Genomic DNA, 26,007 nt, shown 5'->3' on the forward strand with positions numbered 1-26,007 from the left:
TATATGCAATAAAAACCGAACTTCTCCCCTTTTCAATATCCTACTCAGTATTTTAACAAGAAACAAATGGTTGATTGAAAATAAAGTATTTAAGGTTAATTTCTAATCAATTATGTGTTTGCATCATTTTTATCGTATATTTAATGAATTATTAACAATAAACTGAAAATTCACAAAAACGTGGAAAAACGGCAAAATATTGCCTAATTCGATGATATTTTGTTTAAATCACATAAAGGAAAAGGGGATGATAAACGTAAAAATATTGCTAAATTCGATGGTTTTTCGTACGAAACAAAGTGCAAGAAAACTTGCTTAAAATGCAATATTATGCGAAATTCTAAGATTTGAAGGCCAAATCACATATCGTGATACTACATGAAATAGTATCGAAATATTGGTAAAAATGAATATATTTACGTAATATCAAACTACATTAAAAACGTGAAAAAAGTCACTATTTTACCATATTTGAGGATTTTAACTTCAAATCATAGAGCGAGGTTTCGTATTATTTAGATTCAAGAAATGACATATGACAATGTTGTTTCCAATACAAATGATAAATACCAATGGAATTAACTAAAATGTTCCTGATTTTCCGTTTATATTACCGATGGAAGATATACACGTAAAACCGCTCTAATCCGGCTGAAACGTCGATATATGCAATAAAAACCGAACTTCTCCCCTTTTCAATATCTTACTCAGTATTTTAACGAGAAACAAATAGATGATTGAAAATGAAGTATTTAAGGTTATTATCTAATCAATTATGTGTTTGCATCATTTTTATCGTATATTTAATGAATTAATAACAATAAACTGAAAATTCACAAAAACGTGGAAAAACGGCAAAATTATTGCCTAATTCGATGATATTTTGTTGAAATCACATAAAGGAAAATGAGATAATAAACGTCAAAATATTGCTATATTCGATGATTTTTCGTACGAAACAAAATGCAAAAAAACTTGCTTTAAATGCAATATTATGCGAAATTCTGAGATTTGAAGGCCAACTCACATATCGTGATACTACATGAAATAGTATCGAAATATTGGTAAAAATGAATATATTTACGTAATATCAAACTACATGAAAAACGTGAAAAAAGTCACTATTTTACCATATTTGAGGATTTTAACTTCAAATCATAGAGCGAGGTTTCGTATTATTTAGATCCAAGAAAAGACATATGACAATGTTGTTTCCAATACAAATGATAAAAACCAATGGAATTAACTAAAATGTTCCTGATTTTCCGTTTATATTACCGAATGAAGATGTACACGTAAAACCGCTCTAATCCGGCTGAAACGTCGATATATGCAATAAAAACCGAACTTCCCCCCTTTTCAATATCTTACTCAGTATTTTAACGAGAAACAAATAGATGATTGAAAATGAAGTATTTAAGGTTATTATCTAATCAATTATGTGTTTGCATCATTTTTATCGTATATTTAATGAATTAATAACAATAAACTGAGAATTCACAAAAACGTGGAAAAACGGCCAAATATTGCCTAATTCGATGATATTTTGTTTAAATCACATAAAGGAAAAGGAGATAATAAACGTCAAAATATTGCTATATTCGATGATTTTTCGTACGAAACAAAACGCAAAAAAACTTGCTTAAAATGCAATATTATGCGAAATTCTGAGATTTGAAGGCCAACTGACATATCGTGATACTACATGAAATAGTATCGAAATATTGGTAAAAATTAATATATTTACGTAATATCAAACTACATGAAAAACGTGAAAAAAGTCACTATTTTACCATATTTGAGGATTTTAACTTCAAATCATAGAGCGAGGTTTCGTATTATTTAGATCCAAGAAAAGACATATGACAATGTTGTTTCCAATACAAATGATAAAAACCAATGGAATTAACTAAAATGTTCCTGATTTTCCGTTTATATTACCGATGGAAAATGTACACGTAAAACCGCTCTAATCCGGCTGAAACGTCGATATATGCAATAAAAACCGAACTTCTCCCCTTTTCAATATCTTACTCAGTATTTTAACGAGAAACAAATAGATGATTGAAAATGAAGTATTTAAGGTTATTATCTAATCAATTATGTGTTTGCATCATTTTTATCGTATATTTAATGAATTAATAACAATAAACTGAAAATTCACAAAAACGTTAAAAAACGGCAAAATATTGCCTAATTCGATGATATTTTGTTTAAATCACATAAAGGAAAAGGAGATAATAAACGTCAAAATATTGCTAAATTCGATGATTTTTCGTTCGAAACAAAATGCAAGAAAACTTGCTTAAAATGCAATATTATGCGACATTCTGAGATTTGAAGGCCAAATCACATATTGTGATACTACATGAAATAGTATCGAAATATTGGTAAAAATGAATATATTTACGTAATATCAAACTAAATGATTAACGTGAAAAAGTCACTATTTTACCATATTTGAGGATTTTAACTTCAAATCATAGAGCGAGGTTTCGTATTATTTAGATCCAAGAAAAGACATATGACAATGTGGTTTCCAATACAAATGATAAAAACCAATGGAATTAACTAAAATGTTCCTGATTTTCCGTTTATATTACCGATGGAAAATGTACACGTAAAACCGCTCTAATCCGGCTGAAACGTCGATATATGCAATAAAAACCGAACTTCTCCCCTTTTCAATATCTTAATCAGTATTTTAACGAGAAACAAATAGATGATTGAAAATGAAGTATTTAAGGTTATTATCTAATCAATTATGTGTTTGCATCATTTTTATCGTATATTTAATGAATTAATAACAATAAACTGAAAATTCACAAAAACGTTAAAAAACGGCAAAATACTGCCTAATTCGATGATATTTTGTTTAAATCACATAAAGGAAAAGGAGATAATAAACGTCAAAATATTGCTAAACTCGATGATTTTTCGTTCGAAACAAAATGCAAGAAAACTTGCTTAAAATGCAATATTATGCGAAATTCTAAGATTTGAAGGCCAACTGACATATCGTGATACTACATGAAATAGTATCGAAATATTGGTAAAAATGAATATATTTACGTAATATCAAACTAAATGATTAACGTGAAAAAGTCACTATTTTACCATATTTGAGGATTTTAACTTCAAATCATAGAGCGAGGTTTCGTATTATTTTGATCCAAGAAAAGACATATGACAATGTTGTTTTCAATAAAAATGATAAAAATCAATGTGTTTTCATTAGTAATAACTAAAATGTTCCTGATTTTCCGTTTATATTACCGATGGAAGATGTACACGTAAAACCGCTCTAATCCTGCTGAAACGTCGATATATGCAATAAAAACCGAACTTCTCCCCTTTTCAATATCCTATTCAGTATTTTAACAAGAAACAAATGGTTGATTGAAAATAAAGTATTTAAGGTTAATTTCTAATCAATTATGTGTTTGCATCATTTTTATCGTATATTTAATGAATTATTAACAATAAACTGAAAATTCACAAAAACGTGGAAAAACGGCAAAATATTGCCTAATTCGATGATATTTTGTTTAAATCACATAAAGGAAAAGGGGATGATAAACGTAAAAATATTGCTAAATTCGATGGTTTTTCGTACGAAACAAAATTCAAGAAAACTTGCTTAAAATGCAATATTATGCGAAATTCTAAGATTTGAAGGCCAAATCACATATCGTGATACTACATGAAATAGTATCGAAATATTGGTAAAAATGAATATATTTACGTAATATCAAACTACATCAAAAACGTGAAAAAAGTCACTATTTTACCATATTTGAGGATTTTAACTTCAAATCATAGAGCGAGGTTTCGTATTATTTAGATTCAAGAAATGACATATGACAATGTTGTTTCCAATACAAATGATAAAAACCAATAAAATTAACTAAAATGTTCCTGATTTTCCGTTTATATTACCGATGGAAGATATACACGTAAAACCGCTCTAATCCGGCTGAAACGTCGATATATGCAATAAAAACCGAACTTCTCCCCTTTTCAATATCTTACTCAGTATTTTAACGAGAAACAAATAGATGATTGAAAATGAAGTATTTAAGGTTATTATCTAATCAATTATGTGTTTGCATCATTTTTATCGTATATTTAATGAATTAATAACAATAAACTGAAAATTCACAAAAACGTGGAAAAACGGCAAAATTATTGCCTAATTCGATGATATTTTGTTGAAATCACATAAAGGAAAATGAGATAATAAACGTCAAAATATTGCTATATTCGATGATTTTTCGTACGAAACAAAATGCAAAAAAACTTGCTTTAAATGCAATATTATGCGAAATTCTGAGATTTGAAGGCCAACTCACATATCGTGATACTACATGAAATAGTATCGAAATATTGGTAAAAATGAATATATTTACGTAATATCAAACTACATGAAAAACGTGAAAAAAGTCACTATTTTACCATATTTGAGGATTTTAACTTCAAATCATAGAGCGAGGTTTCGTATTATTTAGATCCAAGAAAAGACATATGACAATGTTGTTTCCAATACAAATGATAAAAACCAATGGAATTAACTAAAATGTTCCTGATTTTCCGTTTATATTACCGAATGAAGATGTACACGTAAAACCGCTCTAATCCGGCTGAAACGTCGATATATGCAATAAAAACCGAACTTCCCCCCTTTTCAATATCTTACTCAGTATTTTAACGAGAAACAAATAGATGATTGAAAATGAAGTATTTAAGGTTATTATCTAATCAATTATGTGTTTGCATCATTTTTATCGTATATTTAATGAATTAATAACAATAAACTGAGAATTCACAAAAACGTGGAAAAACGGCCAAATATTGCCTAATTCGATGATATTTTGTTTAAATCACATAAAGGAAAAGGAGATAATAAACGTCAAAATATTGCTATATTCGATGATTTTTCGTACGAAACAAAACGCAAAAAAACTTGCTTAAAATGCAATATTATGCGAAATTCTGAGATTTGAAGGCCAACTGACATATCGTGATACTACATGAAATAGTATCGAAATATTGGTAAAAATTAATATATTTACGTAATATCAAACTACATGAAAAACGTGAAAAAAGTCACTATTTTACCATATTTGAGGATTTTAACTTCAAATCATAGAGCGAGGTTTCGTATTATTTAGATCCAAGAAAAGACATATGACAATGTTGTTTCCAATACAAATGATAAAAACCAATGGAATTAACTAAAATGTTCCTGATTTTCCGTTTATATTACCGATGGAAAATGTACACGTAAAACCGCTCTAATCCGGCTGAAACGTCGATATATGCAATAAAAACCGAACTTCTCCCCTTTTCAATATCTTACTCAGTATTTTAACGAGAAACAAATAGATGATTGAAAATGAAGTATTTAAGGTTATTATCTAATCAATTATGTGTTTGCATCATTTTTATCGTATATTTAATGAATTAATAACAATAAACTGAAAATTCACAAAAACGTTAAAAAACGGCAAAATATTGCCTAATTCGATGATATTTTGTTTAAATCACATAAAGGAAAAGGAGATAATAAACGTCAAAATATTGCTAAATTCGATGATTTTTCGTTCGAAACAAAATGCAAGAAAACTTGCTTAAAATGCAATATTATGCGACATTCTGAGATTTGAAGGCCAAATCACATATTGTGATACTACATGAAATAGTATCGAAATATTGGTAAAAATGAATATATTTACGTAATATCAAACTAAATGATTAACGTGAAAAAGTCACTATTTTACCATATTTGAGGATTTTAACTTCAAATCATAGAGCGAGGTTTCGTATTATTTAGATCCAAGAAAAGACATATGACAATGTTGTTTCCAATACAAATGATAAAAACCAATGGAATTAACTAAAATGTTCCTGATTTTCCGTTTATATTACCGATGGAAAATGTACACGTAAAACCGCTCTAATCCGGCTGAAACGTCGATATATGCAATAAAAACCGAACTTCTCCCCTTTTCAATATCTTAATCAGTATTTTAACGAGAAACAAATAGATGATTGAAAATGAAGTATTTAAGGTTATTATCTAATCAATTATGTGTTTGCATCATTTTTATCGTATATTTAATGAATTAATAACAATAAACTGAAAATTCACAAAAACGTTAAAAAACGGCAAAATACTGCCTAATTCGATGATATTTTGTTTAAATCACATAAAGGAAAAGGAGATAATAAACGTCAAAATATTGCTAAACTCGATGATTTTTCGTTCGAAACAAAATGCAAGAAAACTTGCTTAAAATGCAATATTATGCGAAATTCTAAGATTTGAAGGCCAACTGACATATCGTGATACTACATGAAATAGTATCGAAATATTGGTAAAAATGAATATATTTACGTAATATCAAACTAAATGATTAACGTGAAAAAGTCACTATTTTACCATATTTGAGGATTTTAACTTCAAATCATAGAGCGAGGTTTCGTATTATTTTGATCCAAGAAAAGACATATGACAATGTTGTTTTCAATAAAAATGATAAAAATCAATGTGTTTTCATTAGTAATAACTAAAATGTTCCTGATTTTCCGTTTATATTACCGATGGAAGATGTACACGTAAAACCGCTCTAATCCTGCTGAAACGTCGATATATGCAATAAAAACCGAACTTCTCCCCTTTTCAATATCCTATTCAGTATTTTAACAAGAAACAAATGGTTGATTGAAAATAAAGTATTTAAGGTTAATTTCTAATCAATTATGTGTTTGCATCATTTTTATCGTATATTTAATGAATTATTAACAATAAACTGAAAATTCACAAAAACGTGGAAAAACGGCAAAATATTGCCTAATTCGATGATATTTTGTTTAAATCACATAAAGGAAAAGGGGATGATAAACGTAAAAATATTGCTAAATTGGATGTTTTTTCGTACGAAACAAAATTCAAGAAAACTTGCTTAAAATGCAATATTATGCGAAATTCTAAGATTTGAAGGCCAAATCACATATCGTGATACTACATGAAATAGTATCGAAATATTGGTAAAAATGAATATATTTACGTAATATCAAACTACATCAAAAACGTGAAAAAAGTCACTATTTTACCATATTTGAGGATTTTAACTTCAAATCATAGAGCGAGGTTTCGTATTATTTAGATTCAAGAAATGACATATGACAATGTTGTTTCCAATACAAATGATAAAAACCAATAAAATTAACTAAAATGTTCCTGATTTTCCGTTTATATTACCGATGGAAGATATACACGTAAAACCGCTCTAATCCGGCTGAAACGTCGATATATGCAAAAAAACCGAACTTCTCCCCTTTTCAATATCTTACTCAGTATTTTAACGAGAAACAAATAGATGATTGAAAATGAAGTATTTAAGGTTATTATCTAATCAATTAAGTGTTTGCATCATTTTTATCGTATATTTAATGAATTAATAACAATAAACTGAAAATTCACAAAAACGTGGAAAAACGGCAAAATTATTGCCTATTTCGATGATATTTTGTTGAAATCACATAAAGGAAAATGAGATAATAAACGTCAAAATATTGCTATATTCGATGATTTTTCGTACGAAACAAAATGCAAAAAAACTTGCTTAAAATGCAATATTATGCGAAATTCTGAGATTTGAAGGCCAACTCACATATCGTGATACTACATGAAATAGTATCGAAATATTGGTAAAAATGAATATATTTACGTAATATCAAACTACATGAAAAACGTGAAAAAAGTCACTATTTTACCATATTTGAGGATTTTAACTTCAAATCATAGAGCGAGGTTTCGTATTATTTAGATCCAAGAAAAGACATATGACAATGTTGTTTCCAATACAAATGATAAAAACCAATGGAATTAACTAAAATGTTCCTGATTTTCCGTTTATATTACCGATGGAAGATGTACACGTAAAACCGCTCTAATCCGGCTGAAACATCGATATATGCAATAAAAACCGAACTTCTCCCCTTTTCAATATCTTACTCAGTATTTTCCCGAGAAACAAATAGATGATTGAAAATGAAGTATTTAAGGTTATTATCCAATCAATTATGTGTTTGCATCATTTTTATCGTATATTTAATGAATTAATAACAATAAACTGAAAATTCACAAAAACGTGGAAAAACGGCAAAATATTGCCTAATTCGATGATATTTTGTTGAAATCACATAAAGGAAATTGAGATAATAAACGTCAAAATATTGCTATATTCGATGATTTTTCGTACGAAACAAAATGCAAAAAAACTTGCTTAAAATGCAATATTATGCGTAATTCTGAGATTTGAAGGCCAACTCACATATCGTGATACTACATGAAATAGTATCGAAATATTGGTAAAAATGAATATATTTACGTAATATCAAACTACATGAAAAACGTGAAAAAAGTCACTATTTTACCATATTTGAGGATTTTAACTTCAAATCATAGAGCGAGGTTTCGTATTATTTAGATCCAAGAAAAGACATATGACAATGTTGTTTCTAATACAAATGATAAAAACCAATGGAATTTACTAAAATGTTCCTGATTTTCCGTTTATATTACCGATAAAAAATGTACACGTAAAACCGCTCTAATCCGGCTGAAACGTCGATATATGCAATAAAAACCGAACTTCTCCCCTTTTCAATATCTTACTCAGTATTTTAACGAGAAACAAATAGATGATTGAAAATGAAGTATTTAAGGTTATTATCTAATCAATTAAGTGTTTGCATCATTTTTATCGTATATTTAATGAATTAATAACAATAAACTGAAAATTCACAAAAACGTTGAAAAACGGCAAAATTATTGCCTATTTCGATGATATTTTGTTGAAATCACATAAAGGAAAATGAGATAATAAACGTCAAAATATTGCTATATTCGATGATTTTTCGTACGAAACAAAATGCAAAAAAACTTGCTTAAAATGCAATATTATGCGAAATTCTGAGATTTGAAGGCCAACTCACATATCGTGATACTACATGAAATAGTATCGAAATATTGGTAAAAATGAATATATTTACGTAATATCAAACTACATGAAAAACGTGAAAAAAGTCACTATTTTACCATATTTGAGGATTTTAACTTCAAATCATAGAGCGAGGTTTCGTATTATTTAGATCCAAGAAAAGACATATGACAATGTTGTTTCCAATACAAATGATAAAAACCAATGGAATTAACTAAAATGTTCCTGATTTTCCGTTTATATTACCGATGGAAGATGTACACGTAAAACCGCTCTAATCCGGCTGAAACATCGATATATGCAATAAAAACCGAACTTCTCCCCTTTTCAATATCTTACTCAGTATTTTAACGAGAAACAAATAGATGATTGAAAATGAAGTATTTAAGGTTATTATCCAATCAATTATGTGTTTGCATCATTTTTATCGTATATTTAATGAATTAATAACAATAAACTGAAAATTCACAAAAACGTGGAAAAACGGCAAAATATTGCCTAATTCGATGATATTTTGTTGAAATCACATAAAGGAAATTGAGATAATAAACGTCAAAATATTGCTATATTCGATGATTTTTCGTACGAAACAAAATGCAAAAAAACTTGCTTAAAATGCAATATTATGCGTAATTCTGAGATTTGAAGGCCAACTCACATATCGTGATACTACATGAAATAGTATCGAAATATTGGTAAAAATGAATATATTTACGTAATATCAAACTACATGAAAAACGTGAAAAAAGTCACTATTTTACCATATTTGAGGATTTTAACTTCAAATCATAGAGCGAGGTTTCGTATTATTTAGATCCAAGAAAAGACATATGACAATGTTGTTTCTAATACAAATGATAAAAACCAATGGAATTTACTAAAATGTTCCTGATTTTCCGTTTATATTACCGATAAAAAATGTACACGTAAAACCGCTCTAATCCGGCTGAAACGTCGATATATGCAATAAAAACCGAACTTCTCCCCTTTTCAATATCTTACTCAGTATTTTAACGAGAAACAAATAGATGATTGAAAATGAAGTATTTAAGGTTATTATCTAATCAATTATGTGTTTGCATCATTTTTATCGTATATTTAATGAATTAATAACAATAAACTGAAAATTCACAAAAACGTTAAAAAACGGCAAAATATTGCCTAATTCGATGACATTTTGTTTAAATCACATAAAAGAAAAGGAGGTAATAAACCTCAAAATATTGCTAAATTCGATGATTTTTCGTACGAAACAAAATGCAAAAAAACTTGCTTAAAATGCAATATTATGCGAAATTCTGAGATTTGAAGGCCAACTGACATATCGTGATACTACATTAAATAGTATCGAAATATTGGTAAAAATGAATATATTTACGTAATATCAAACTACATGAAAAACGTGAAAAAAGTCACTATTTTACCATATTTGAGGATTTTAACTTCAAATCATAGAGCGAGGTTTCGTATTATTTAGATCCAAGAAAAGACATATGACAATGTTGTTTCCAATACAAATGATAAAAACCAATGGAATTAACTAAAATGTTCCTGATTTTCCGTTTATATTACCGATGGAAAATGTACACGTAAAACCGCTCTAATCCGGTTGAAACGTCGATATATGCAATAAAAACCGAACTTCTCCCCTTTTCAATATCTTACTCAGTATTTTAACGAGAAACAAATAGATGATTGAAAATGAAGTATTTAAGGTTATTATCTAATCAATTATGTGTTTGCATCATTTTTATCGTATATTTAATGAATTAATAACAATAAACTGAAAATTCACAAAAACGTTAAAAAACGGCAAAATACTGCCTAATTCGATGATATTTTGTTTAAATCACATAAAGGAAAAGGAGATAATAAACGTCAAAATATTGCTAAACTCGATGATTTTTCGTTCGAAACAAAATGCAAGAAAACTTGCTTAAAATGCAATATTATGCGAAATTCTAAGATTTGAAGGCCAACTGACATATCGTGATACAACATGAAATAGTATCGAAATATTGGTAAAAATGAATATATTTACGTAATATCAAACTAAATGATTAACGTGAAAAAGTCACTATTTTACCATATTTGAGGATTTTAACTTCAAATCATAGAGCGAGGTTTCGTATTATTTTGATCCAAGAAAATACATATGACAATGTTGTTTTCAATAAAAATGATAAAAATCAAGGTGTTTTCATTAGTAATAACTAAAATGTTCCTGATTTTCCGTTTATATTACCGATGGAAGATGTACACGTAAAACCGCTCTAATCCTGCTGAAACGTCGATATATGCAATAAAAACCGAACTTCTCCCCTTTTCAATATCCTATTCAGTATTTTAACAAGAAACAAATGGTTGATTGAAAATAAAGTATTTAAGGTTAATTTCTAATCAATTATGTGTTTGCATCATTTTTATCGTATATTTAATGAATTATTAACAATAAACTGAAAATTCACAAAAACGTGGAAAAACGGCAAAATATTGCCTAATTCGATGATATTTTGTTTAAATCACATAAAGGAAAAGGGGATGATAAACGTAAAAATATTGCTAAATTCGATGGTTTTTCGTACGAAACAAAGTTCAAGAAAACTTGCTTAAAATGCAATATTATGCGAAATTCTAAGATTTGAAGGCCAAATCACATATCGTGATACTACATGAAATAGTATCGAAATATTGGTAAAAATGAATATATTTACGTAATATCAAACTACATCAAAAACGTGAAAAAAGTCACTATTTTACCATATTTGAGGATTTTAACTTCAAATCATAGAGCGAGGTTTCGTATTATTTAGATTCAAGAAATGACATATGACAATGTTGTTTCCAATACAAATGATAAAAACCAATGGAATTAACTAAAATGTTCCTGATTTTCCGTTTATATTACCGATGGAAGATATACACGTAAAACCGCTCTAATCCGGCTGAAACGTCGATATATGCAATAAAAACCGAACTTCTCCCCTTTTCAATATCTTACTCAGTATTTTAACGAGAAACAAATAGATGATTGAAAATGAAGTATTTAAGGTTATTATCTAATCAATTATGTGTTTGCATCATTTTTATCGTATATTTAATGAATTAATAACAATAAACTGAAAATTCACAAAAACGTTAAAAAACGGCAAAATATTGCCTAATTCGATGATATTTTGTTTAAATCACATAAAGGAAAAGGATATAATAAACGTCAAAATATTGCTAAATTCGATGATTTTTCGTTCGAAACAAAATGCAAGAAAACTTGCTTAAAATGCAATATTATGCGACATTCTGAGATTTGAAGGCCAAATCACATATTGTGATACTATATGAAATAGTATCGAAATATTGGTAGAAATTAATATATTTACGTAATATCAAACTAAATGATTAACGTGAAAAAGTCACTATTTTACCATATTTGAGGATTTTAACTTCAAATCATAGAGCGAGGTTTCGTATTATTTAGATTCAAGAAATGACATATGACAATGTTGTTTCCAATACAAATGATAAAAACCAATGGAATTAACTAAAATGTTCCTGATTTTCCGTTTATATTACCGATGGAAGATATACACGTAAAACCGCTCTAATCCGGCTGAAACGTCGATATATGCAAAAAAACCGAACTTCTCCCCTTTTCAATATCTTACTCAGTATTTTAACGAGAAACAAATAGATGATTGAAAATGAAGTATTTAAGGTTGTTATCTAATCAATTAAGTGTTTGCATCATTTTTATCGTATATTTAATGAATTAATAACAATAAACTGAAAATTCACAAAAACGTGGAAAAACGGCAAAATTATTGCCTATTTCGATGATATTTTGTTGAAATCACATAAAGGAAAATGAGATAATAAACGTCAAAATATTGCTATATTCGATGATTTTTCGTACGAAACAAAATGCAAAAAAACTTGCTTAAAATGCAATATTATGCGAAATTCTGAGATTTGAAGGCCAACTCACATATCGTGATACTACATGAAATAGTATCGAAATATTGGTAAAAATGAATATATTTACGTAATATCAAACTACATGAAAAACGTGAAAAAAGTCACTATTTTACCATATTTGAGGATTTTAACTTCAAATCATAGAGCGAGGTTTCGTATTATTTAGATCCAAGAAAAGACATATGACAATGTTGTTTCCAATACAAATGATAAAAACCAATGGAATTAACTAAAATGTTCCTGATTTTCCGTTTATATTACCGATGGAAGATGTACACGTAAAACCGCTCTAATCCGGCTGAAACATCGATATATGCAATAAAAACCGAACTTCTCCCCTTTTCAATATCTTACTCAGTATTTTAACGAGAAACAAATAGATGATTGAAAATGAAGTATTTAAGGTTATTATCCAATCAATTATGTGTTTGCATCATTTTTATCGTATATTTAATGAATTAATAACAATAAACTGAAAATTCACAAAAACGTGGAAAAACGGCAAAATTATTGCCTATTTCGATGATATTTTGTTGAAATCACATAAAGGAAAATGAGATAATAAACGTCAAAATATTGCTATATTCGATGATTTTTCGTACGAAACAAAATGCAAAAAAACTTGCTTAAAATGCAATATTATGCGAAATTCTGAGATTTGAAGGCCAACTCACATATCGTGATACTACATGAAATAGTATCGAAATATTGGTAAAAATGAATATATTTACGTAATATCAAACTACATGAAAAACGTGAAAAAAGTCACTATTTTACCATATTTGAGGATTTTAACTTCAAATCATAGAGCGAGGTTTCGTATTATTTAGATCCAAGAAAAGACATATGACAATGTTGTTTCCAATACAAATGATAAAAACCAATGGAATTAACTAAAATGTTCCTGATTTTCCGTTTATATTACCGATGGAAGATGTACACGTAAAACCGCTCTAATCCGGCTGAAACATCGATATATGCAATAAAAACCGAACTTCTCCCCTTTTCAATATCTTACTCAGTATTTTAACGAGAAACAAATAGATGATTGAAAATGAAGTATTTAAGGTTATTATCCAATCAATTATGTGTTTGCATCATTTTTATCGTATATTTAATGAATTAATAACAATAAACTGAAAATTCACAAAAACGTGGAAAAACGGCAAAATATTGCCTAATTCGATGATATTTTGTTGAAATCACATAAAGGAAATTGAGATAATAAACGTCAAAATATTGCTATATTCGATGATTTTTCGTACGAAACAAAATGCAAAAAAACTTGCTTAAAATGCAATATTATGCGTAATTCTGAGATTTGAAGGCCAACTCACATATCGTGATACTACATGAAATAGTATCGAAATATTGGTAAAAATGAATATATTTACGTAATATCAAACTACATGAAAAACGTGAAAAAAGTCACTATTTTACCATATTTGAGGATTTTAACTTCAAATCATAGAGCGAGGTTTCGTATTATTTAGATCCAAGAAAAGACATATGACAATGTTGTTTCTAATACAAATGATAAAAACCAATGGAATTTACTAAAATGTTCCTGATTTTCCGTTTATATTACCGATAAAAAATGTACACGTAAAACCGCTCTAATCCGGCTGAAACGTCGATATATGCAATAAAAACCGAACTTCTCCCCTTTTCAATATCTTACTCAGTATTTTAACGAGAAACAAATAGATGATTGAAAATGAAGTATTTAAGGTTATTATCTAATCAATTATGTGTTTGCATCATTTTTATCGTATATTTAATGAATTAATAACAATAAACTGAAAATTCACAAAAACGTTAAAAAACGGCAAAATATTGCCTAATTCGATGACATTTTGTTTAAATCACATAAAAGAAAAGGAGGTAATAAACCTCAAAATATTGCTAAATTCGATGATTTTTCGTACGAAACAAAATGCAAAAAAACTTGCTTAAAATGCAATATTATGCGAAATTCTGAGATTTGAAGGCCAACTGACATATCGTGATACTACATTAAATAGTATCGAAATATTGGTAAAAATGAATATATTTACGTAATATCAAACTACATGAAAAACGTGAAAAAAGTCACTATTTTACCATATTTGAGGATTTTAACTTCAAATCATAGAGCGAGGTTTCGTATTATTTAGATCCAAGAAAAGACATATGACAATGTTGTTTCCAATACAAATGATAAAAACCAATGGAATTAACTAAAATGTTCCTGATTTTCCGTTTATATTACCGATGGAAAATGTACACGTAAAACCGCTCTAATCCGGTTGAAACGTCGATATATGCAATAAAAACCGAACTTCTCCCCTTTTCAATATCTTACTCAGTATTTTAACGAGAAACAAATAGATGATTGAAAATGAAGTATTTAAGGTTATTATCTAATCAATTATGTGTTTGCATCATTTTTATCGTATATTTAATGAATTAATAACAATAAACTGAAAATTCACAAAAACGTTAAAAAACGGCAAAATACTGCCTAATTCGATGATATTTTGTTTAAATCACATAAAGGAAAAGGAGATTATAAACGTCAAAATATTGCTATATTCGATGATTTTTCGTACGAAACAAAACGCAAAAAAACTTGCTTAAAATGCAATATTATGCGAAATTCTGAGATTTGAAGGCCAACTGACATATCGTGATACTACATGAAATAGTATCGAAATATTGGTAAAAATTAATATATTTACGTAATATCAAACTACATGAAAAACGTGAAAAAAGTCACTATTTTACCATATTTGAGGATTTTAACTTCAAATCATAGAGCGAGGTTTCGTATTATTTAGATCCAAGAAAAGACATATGACAATGTTGTTTCCAATACAAATGATAAAAACCAATGGAATTAACTAAAATGTTCCTGATTTTCCGTTTATATTACCGATGGAAAATGTACACGTAAAACCGCTCTAATCCGGCTGAAACGTCGATATATGCAATAAAAACCGAACTTCTCCCCTTTTCAATATCTTACTCAGTATTTTAACGAGAAACAAATAGATGATTGAAAATGAAGTATTTAAGGTTATTATCTAATCAATTATGTGTTTGCATCATTTTTATCGTATATTTAATGAATTAATAACAATAAACTGAAAATTCACAAAAACGTTAAAAAACGGCAAAATATTGCCTAATTCGATGATATTTTGTTTAAATCACATAAAGGAAAAGGAGATAATAAACGTCAAAATATTGCTAAATTCGATGATTTTTCATTCGAAACAAAATGCAAGAAAACTTGCTTAAAATGCAATATTATGCGACATTCTGAGATTTGAAGGCCAAATCACATATTGTGATACTACATGAAATAGTATCGAAATATTGGTAAAAATGAATATATTTACGTAATATCAAATTAAATGATTAACGTGAAAAAGTCACTATTTTACCATATTTGAGGATTTTAACTTCAAATCATAGAGCGAGGTTTCGTATTATTTAGATCCAAGAAAAGACATATGACAATGTTGTTTCCAATACAAATGATAAAAACCAATGGAATTAACTAAAATGTTCCTGATTTTCCGTTTATATTACCGAATGAAAATGTACACGTAAAACCGCTCTAATCCGGCTGAAACGTCGATATATGCAATAAAAACCGAACTTCTCCCCTTTTCAATATCTTACTCAGTATTTTAACGAGAAACAAATAGATGATTGAAAATGAAGTATTTAAGGTTATTATCTAATCAATTATGTGTTTGCATCATTTTTATCGTATATTTAATGAATTAATAACAATAAACTGAAAATTCACAAAAACGTTAAAAAACGGCAAAATATTGCCTAATTCGATGATATTTTGTTTAAATCACATAAAGGAAAAGGAGATAATAAACGTCAAAATATTGCTAAATTCGATGATTTTTCGTTCGAAACAAAATGCAAGAAAACTTGCTTAAAATGCAATATTATGCGACATTCTGAGATTTGAAGGCCAAATCACATATTGTGATACTATATGAAATAGTATCGAAATATTGGTAGAAATGAATATATTTACGTAATATCAAACTAAATGATTAACGTGAAAAAGTCACTATTTTACCATATTTGAGGATTTTAACTTCAAATCATAGAGCGAGGTTTCGTATTATTTAGATTCAAGAAATGACATATGACAATGTTGTTTCCAATACAAATGATAAAAACCAATGGAATTAACTAAAATGTTCCTGATTTTCCGTTTATATTACCGATGGAAGATATACACGTAAAACCGCTCTAATCCGGCTGAAACGTCGATATATGCAAAAAAACCGAACTTCTCCCCTTTTCAATATCTTACTCAGTATTTTAACGAGAAACAAATAGATGATTGAAAATGAAGTATTTAAGGTTATTATCTAATCAATTAAGTGTTTGCATCATTTTTATCGTATATTTAATGAATTAATAACAATAAACTGAAAATTCACAAAAACGTGGAAAAACGGCAAAATTATTGCCTATTTCGATGATATTTTGTTGAAATCACATAAAGGAAAATGAGATAATAAACGTCAAAATATTGCTATATTCGATGATTTTTCGTACGAAACAAAATGCAAAAAAACTTGCTTAAAATGCAATATTATGCGAAATTCTGAGATTTGAAGGCCAACTCACATATCGTGATACTACATGAAATAGTATCGAAGTATTGGTAAAAATGAATATATTTACGTAATATCAAACTACATGAAAAACGTGAAAAAAGTCACTATTTTACCATATTTGAGGATTTTAACTTCAAATCATAGAGCGAGGTTTCGTATTATTTAGATCCAAGAAAAGACATATGACAATGTTGTTTCCAATACAAATGATAAAAACCAATGGAATTAACTAAAATGTTCCTGATTTTCCGTTTATATTACCGATGGAAGATGTACACGTAAAACCGCTCTAATCCGGCTGAAACATCGATATATGCAATAAAAACCGAACTTCTCCCCTTTTCAATATCTTACTCAGTATTTTAACGAGAAACAAATAGATGATTGAAAATGAAGTATTTAAGGTTATTATCCAATCAATTATGTGTTTGCATCATTTTTATCGTATATTTAATGAATTAATAACAATAAACTGAAAATTCACAAAAACGTGGAAAAACGGCAAAATATTGCCTAATTCGGTGATATTTTGTTGAAATCACATAAAGGAAATTGAGATAATAAACGTCAAAATATTGCTATATTCGATGATTTTTCGTACGAAACAAAATGCAAAAAAACTTGCTTAAAATGCAATATTATGCGTAATTCTGAGATTTGAAGGCCAACTCACATATCGTGATACTACATGAAATAGTATCGAAATATTGGTAAAAATGAATATATTTACGTAATATCAAACTACATGAAAAACGTGAAAAAAGTCACTATTTTACCATATTTGAGGATTTTAACTTCAAATCATAGAGCGAGGTTTCGTATTATTTAGATCCAAGAAAAGACATATGACAATGTTGTTTCTAATACAAATGATAAAAACCAATGGAATTTACTAAAATGTTCCTGATTTTCCGTTTATATTACCGATAAAAAATGTACACGTAAAACCGCTCTAATCCGGCTGAAACGTCGATATATGCAATAAAAACCGAACTTCTCCCCTTTTCAATATCTTACTCAGTATTTTAACGAGAAACAAATAGATGATTGAAAATGAAGTATTTAAGGTTATTATCTAATCAATTATGTGTTTGCATCATTTTTATCGTATATTTAATGAATTAATAACAATAAACTGAAAATTCACAAAAACGTTAAAAAACGGCAAAATATTGCCTAATTCGATGACATTTTGTTTAAATCACATAAAAGAAAAGGAGGTAATAAACGTCAAAATATTGCTAAATTCGATGATTTTTCGTACGAAACAAAATGCAAAAAAACTTGCTTAAAATGCAATATTATGCGAAATTCTGAGATTTGAAGGCCAACTGACATATCGTGATACTACATTAAATAGTATCGAAATATTGGTAAAAATGAATATATTTACGTAATATCAAACTACATGAAAAACGTGAAAAAAGTCACTATTTTACCATATTTGAGGATTTTAACTTCAAATCATAGAGCGAGGTTTCGTATTATTTAGATCCAAGAAAAGACATATGACAATGTTGTTTCCAATACAAATGATAAAAACCAATGGAATTAACTAAAATGTTCCTGATTTTCCGTTTATATTACCGATGGAAAATGTACACGTAAAACCGCTCTAATCCGGTTGAAACGTCGATATATGCAATAAAAACCGAACTTCTCCCCTTTTCAATATCTTACTCAGTATTTTAACGAGAAACAAATAGATGATTGAAAATGAAGTATTTAAGGTTATTATCTAATCAATTATGTGTTTGCATCATTTTTATCGTATATTTAATGAATTAATAACAATAAACTGAAAATTCACAAAAACGTTAAAAAACGGCAAAATACTGCCTAATTCGATGATATTTTGTTTAAATCACATAAAGGAAAAGGAGATAATAAACGTCAAAATATTGCTATATTCGATGATTTTTCGTACGAAACAAAACGCAAAAAAACTTGCTTAAAATGCAATATTATGCGAAATTCTGAGATTTGAAGGCCAACTGACATATCGTGATACTACATGAAATAGTATCGAAATATTGGTAAAAATTAATATATTTACGTAATATCAAACTACATGAAAAACGTGAAAAAAGTCACTATTTTACCATATTTGAGGATTTTAACTTCAAATCATAGAGCGAGGTTTCGTATTATTTAGATCCAAGAAAAGACATATGACAATGTTGTTTCCAATACAAATGATAAAAACCAATGGAATTAACTAAAATGTTCCTGATTTTCCGTTTATATTACCGATGGAAAATGTACACGTAAAACCGCTCTAATCCGGTTGAAACGTCGATATATGCAATAAAAACCGAACTTCTCCCCTTTTCAATATCTTACTCAGTATTTTAACGAGAAACAAATAGATGATTGAAAATGAAGTATTTAAGGTTATTATCTAATCAATTATGTGTTTGCATCATTTTTATCGTATATTTAATGAATTAATAACAATAAACTGAAAATTCACAAAAACGTTAAAAAACGGCAAAATATTGCCTAATTCGATGATATTTTGTTTAAATCACATAAAGGAAAAGGAGATAATAAACGTCAAAATATTGCTAAATTCGATGATTTTTCATTCGAAACAAAATGCAAGAAAACTTGCTTAAAATGCAATATTATGCGACATTCTGAGATTTGAAGGCCAAATCACATATTGTGATACTACATGAAATAGTATCGAAATATTGGTAAAAATGAATATATTTACGTAATATCAAACTAAATGATTAACGTGAAAAAGTTACTATTTTACCATATTTGAGGATTTTAACTTCAAATCATAGAGCGAGGTTTCGTATTATTTAGATCCAAGAAAAGACATATGACAATGTTGTTTCCAATACAAATGATAAAAACCAATGGAATTAACTAAAATGTTCCTGATTTTCCGTTTATATTACCGAATGAAAATGTACACGTAAAACCGCTCTAATCCGGCTGAAACGTCGATATATGCAATAAAAACCGAACTTCTCCCCTTTTCAATATCTTAATCAGTATTTTAACGAGAAACAAATAGATGATTGAAAATGAAGTATTTAAGGTTATTATCTAATCAATTATGTGTTTGCATCATTTTTATCGTATATTTAATGAATTAATAACAATAAACTGAAAATTCACAAAAACGTTAAAAAACGGCAAAATACTGCCTAATTCGATGATATTTTGTTTAAATCACATAAAGGAAAAGGAGATAATAAACGTCAAAATATTGCTAAATTCGATGATTTTTCGTTCGAAACAAAATGCAAGAAAACTTGCTTAAAATGCAATATTATGCGAAATTCTAAGATTTGAAGGCCAAATCACATATCGTGATACTACATGAAATAGTATCGAAATATTGGTAAAAATGAATATATTTACGTAATATCAAATTAAATGATTAACGTGAAAAAGTCACTATTTTACCATATTTGAGGATTTTAACTTCAAATCATAGAGCGAGGTTTCGTATTATTTTGATCCAAGAAAAGACATATGACAATGTTGTTTTCAATAAAAATGATAAAAATCAATGTGTTTTCATTAGAAATAACTAAAATGTTCCTGATTTTCCGTTTATATTACCGATGGAAGATGTACACGTAAAACCGCTCTAATCCTGCTAAAACGTCGATATATGCAATAAAAACCGAACTTCTCCCCTTTTCAATATCTTACTCAGTATTTTAACGAGAAACAAATAGATGATTGAAAATGAAGTATTTAAGGTTATTATCTAATGAATTATGTGTTTGCATCATTTTTATCGTATATTTAATGAATTAATAACAATAAACTGAAAATTCACAAAAACGTGAAAAAACGGCAAAATATTGCCTAATTCGATGATATTTTGTTTAAATCATATAAAGGAAAAGGAGATAATAAACGTCAAAATATTGCTAAATTCGATGATTTTTCGTACGAAACAAAATGCAAGAAAACTTGCTTAATATGCAATACTATGCGACATTCTGAGACTTGAAGGCCAAATCACATATTGTGATACTACATGAAATAGTATCGAAATATTGGTAAAAATGAATATATTTACGTAATATCAAACTAAATGATTAACGTGAAAAAGTCACTATTTTACCATGTTTGAGGATTTTAACTTCAAATCATAGAGCGAGGTTTCGTATTATTTTGATCCAAGAAAAGACATATGACAATGTTGTTTCCAATAAAAATGATAAAAATCAATGTGTTTTCATTAGTAATTACTAAAATGTTCCTGATTTTCCGTTTATATTACCGATGGAAGATGTACACGTAAAACCGCTCTAATCCTGCTGAAACGTCGATATATGCAATAAAAACCGAACTTCTCCCCTTTTCAATATCCTATTCAGTATTTTAACAAGAAACAAATGGTTGATTGAAAATAAAGTATTTAAGGTTAATTTCTAATCAATTATGTGTTTGCATCATTTTTATCGTATATTTAATGAATTATTAACAATAAACTGAAAATTCACAAAAACGTGGAAAAACGGCAAAATATTGCCTAATTCGATGATATTTTGTTTAAATCACATAAAGGAAAAGGGGATGATAAACGTAAAAATATTACTAAATTCGATGGTTTTTCGTACGAAACAAAGTGCAAGAAAACTTGCTTAAAATGCAATATTATGCGAAATTCTAAGATTTGAAGGCCAAATCACATATCGTGATACTACATGAAATAGTATCGAAATATTGGTAAAAATGAATATATTTACGTAATATCAAACTACATTAAAAACGTGAAAAAAGTCACTATTTTACCATATTTGAGGATTTTAACTTCAAATCATAGAGCGAGGTTTCGTATTATTTAGATTCAAGAAATGACATATGACAATGTTGTTTCCAATACAAATGATAAAAACCAATGGAATTAACTAAAATGTTCCTGATTTTCCGTTTATATAACCGATGGAAGATATACACGTAAAACCGCTCTAATCCGGCTGAAACGTCGATATATGCAATAAAAACCGAACTTCTCCCCTTTTCAATATCTTACTCAGTATTTTAACGAGAAACAAATAGATGATTGAAAATGAAGTATTTAAGGTTATTATCCAATCAATTATGTGTTTGCATCATTTTTATCGTATATTTAATGAATTAATAACAATAAACTGAAAATTCACAAAAACGTGGAAAAACGGCAAAATATTGCCTAATTCGATGATATTTTGTTGAAATCACATAAAGGAAATTGAGATAATAAACGTCAAAATATTGCTATATTCGATGATTTTTCGTACGAAACAAAATGCAAAAAAACTTGCTTAAAATGCAATATTATGCGTAATTCTGAGATTTGAAGGCCAACTCACATATCGTGATACTACATGAAATAGTATCGAAATATTGGTAAAAATGAATATATTTACGTAATATCAAACTACATGAAAAACGTGAAAAAAGTCACTATTTTACCATATTTGATGATTTTAACTTCAAATCATAGAGCGAGGTTTCGTATTATTTAGATCCAAGAAAAGACATATGACAATGTTGTTTCTAATACAAATGATAAAAACCAATGGAATTTACTAAAATGTTCCTGATTTTCCGTTTATATTACCGATAAAAAATGTACACGTAAAACCGCTCTAATCCGGCTGAAACGTCGATATATGCAATAAAAACCGAACTTCTCCCCTTTTCAATATCTTACTCAGTATTTTAACGAGAAACAAATAGATGATTGAAAATGAAGTATTTAAGGTTATTATCTAATCAATTATGTGTTTGCATCATTTTTATCGTATATTTAATGAATTAATAACAATAAACTGAAAATTCACAAAAACGTTAAAAAACGGCAAAATATTGCCTAATTCGATGACATTTTGTTTAAATCACATAAAAGAAAAGGAGGTAATAAACGTCAAAATATTGCTAAATTCGATGATTTTTCGTACTAAACAAAATGCAAAAAAACTTGCTTAAAATGCAATATTATGCGAAATTCTGAGATTTGAAGGCCAACTGACATATCGTGATACTACATTAAATAGTATCGAAATATTGGTAAAAATGAATATATTTACGTAATATCAAACTACATGAAAAACGTGAAAAAAGTCACTATTTTACCATATTTGAGGATTTTAACTTCAAATCATAGAGCGAGGTTTCGTATTATTTAGATCCAAGAAAAGACATATGACAATGTTGTTTCCAATACAAATGATAAAAACCAATGGAATTAACTAAAATGTTCCTGATTTTCCGTTTATATTACCGATGGAAAATGTACACGTAAAACCGCTCTAATCCGGTTGAAACGTCGATATATGCAATAAAAACCGAACTTCTCCCCTTTTCAATATCTTACTCAGTATTTTAACGAGAAACAAATAGATGATTGAAAATGAAGTATTTAAGGTTATTATCTAATCAATTATTTGTTTGCATCATTTTTATCGTATATTTAATGAATTAATAACAATAAACTGAAAATTCACAAAAACGTTAAAAAACGGCAAAATACTGCCTAATTCGATGATATTTTGTTTAAATCACATAAAGGAAAAGGAGATAATAAACGTCAAAATATTGCTATATTCGATGATTTTTCGTACGAAACAAAACGCAAAAAAACTTGCTTAAAATGCAATATTATGCGAAATTCTGAGATTTGAAGGCCAACTGACATATCGTGATACTACATGAAATAGTATCGAAATATTGGTAAAAATTAATATATTTACGTAATATCAAACTACATGAAAAACGTGAAAAAAGTCACTATTTTACCATATTTGAGGATTTTAACTTCAAATCATAGAGCGAGGTTTCGTATTATTTAGATCCAAGAAAAGACATATGACAATGTTGTTTCCAATACAAATGATAAAAACCAATGGAATTAACTAAAATGTTCCTGATTTTCCGTTTATATTACCGATGGAAAATGTACACGTAAAACCGCTCTAATCCGGCTGAAACGTCGATATATGCAATAAAAACCGAACTTCTCCCCTTTTCAATATCTTACTCAGTATTTTAACGAGAAACAAATAGATGATTGAAAATGAAGTATTTAAGGTTATTATCTAATCAATTATGTGTTTGCATCATTTTTATCGTATATTTAATGAATTAATAACAATAAACTGAAAATTCACAAAAACGTTAAAAAACGGCAAAATATTGCCTAATTCGATGATATTTTGTTTAAATCACATAAAGGAAAAGGAGATAATAAACGTCAAAATATTGCTAAATTCGATGATTTTTCATTCGAAACAAAATGCAAGAAAACTTGCTTAAAATGCAATATTATGCGACATTCTGAGATGTGAAGGCCAAATCACATATTGTGATACTACATGAAATAGTATCGAAATATTGGTAAAAATGAATATATTTACGTAATATCAAACTAAATGATTAACGTGAAAAAGTCACTATTTTACCATATTTGAGGATTTTAACTTCAAATCATAGAGCGAGGTTTCGTATTATTTAGATCCAAGAAAAGACATATGACAATGTTGTTTCCAATACAAATGATAAAAACCAATGGAATTAACTAAAATGTTCCTGATTTTCCGTTTATATTACCGAATGAAAATGTACACGTAAAACCGCTCTAATCCGGCTGAAACGTCGATATATGCAATAAAAACCGAACTTCTCCCCTTTTCAATATCTTAATCAGTATTTTAACGAGAAACAAATAGATGATTGAAAATGAAGTATTTAAGGTTATTATCTAATCAATTATGTGTTTGCATCATTTTTATCGTATATTTAATGAATTAATAACAATAAACTGAAAATTCACAAAAACGTGAAAAAACGGCAAAATATTGCCTAATTCGATGATATTTTGTTTAAATCATATAAAGGAAAAGGAGATAATAAACGTCAAAATATTGCTAAATTCGATGATTTTTCGTACGAAACAAAATGCAAGAAAACTTGCTTAATATGCAATACTATGCGACATTCTGAGACTTGAAGGCCAAATCACATATTGTGATACTACATGAAATAGTATCGAAATATTGGTAAAAATGAATATATTTACGTAATATCAAACTAAATGATTAACGTGAAAAAGTCACTATTTTACCATGTTTGAGGATTTTAACTTCAAATCATAGAGCGAGGTTTCGTATTATTTTGATCCAAGAAAAGACATATGACAATGTTGTTTCCAATAAAAATGATAAAAATCAATGTGTTTTCATTAGTAATTACTAAAATGTTCCTGATTTTCCGTTTATATTACCGATGGAAGATGTACACGTAAAACCGCTCTAATCCTGCTGAAACGTCGATATATGCAATAAAAACCGAACTTCTCCCCTTTTCAATATCCTATTCAGTATTTTAACAAGAAACAAATGGTTGATTGAAAATAAAGTATTTAA

Source organism: Procambarus clarkii, chromosome 57 (assembly GCF_040958095.1).
Source record: "Procambarus clarkii isolate CNS0578487 chromosome 57, FALCON_Pclarkii_2.0, whole genome shotgun sequence".
Lineage (NCBI taxonomy): Eukaryota > Metazoa > Arthropoda > Malacostraca > Decapoda > Cambaridae > Procambarus > Procambarus clarkii.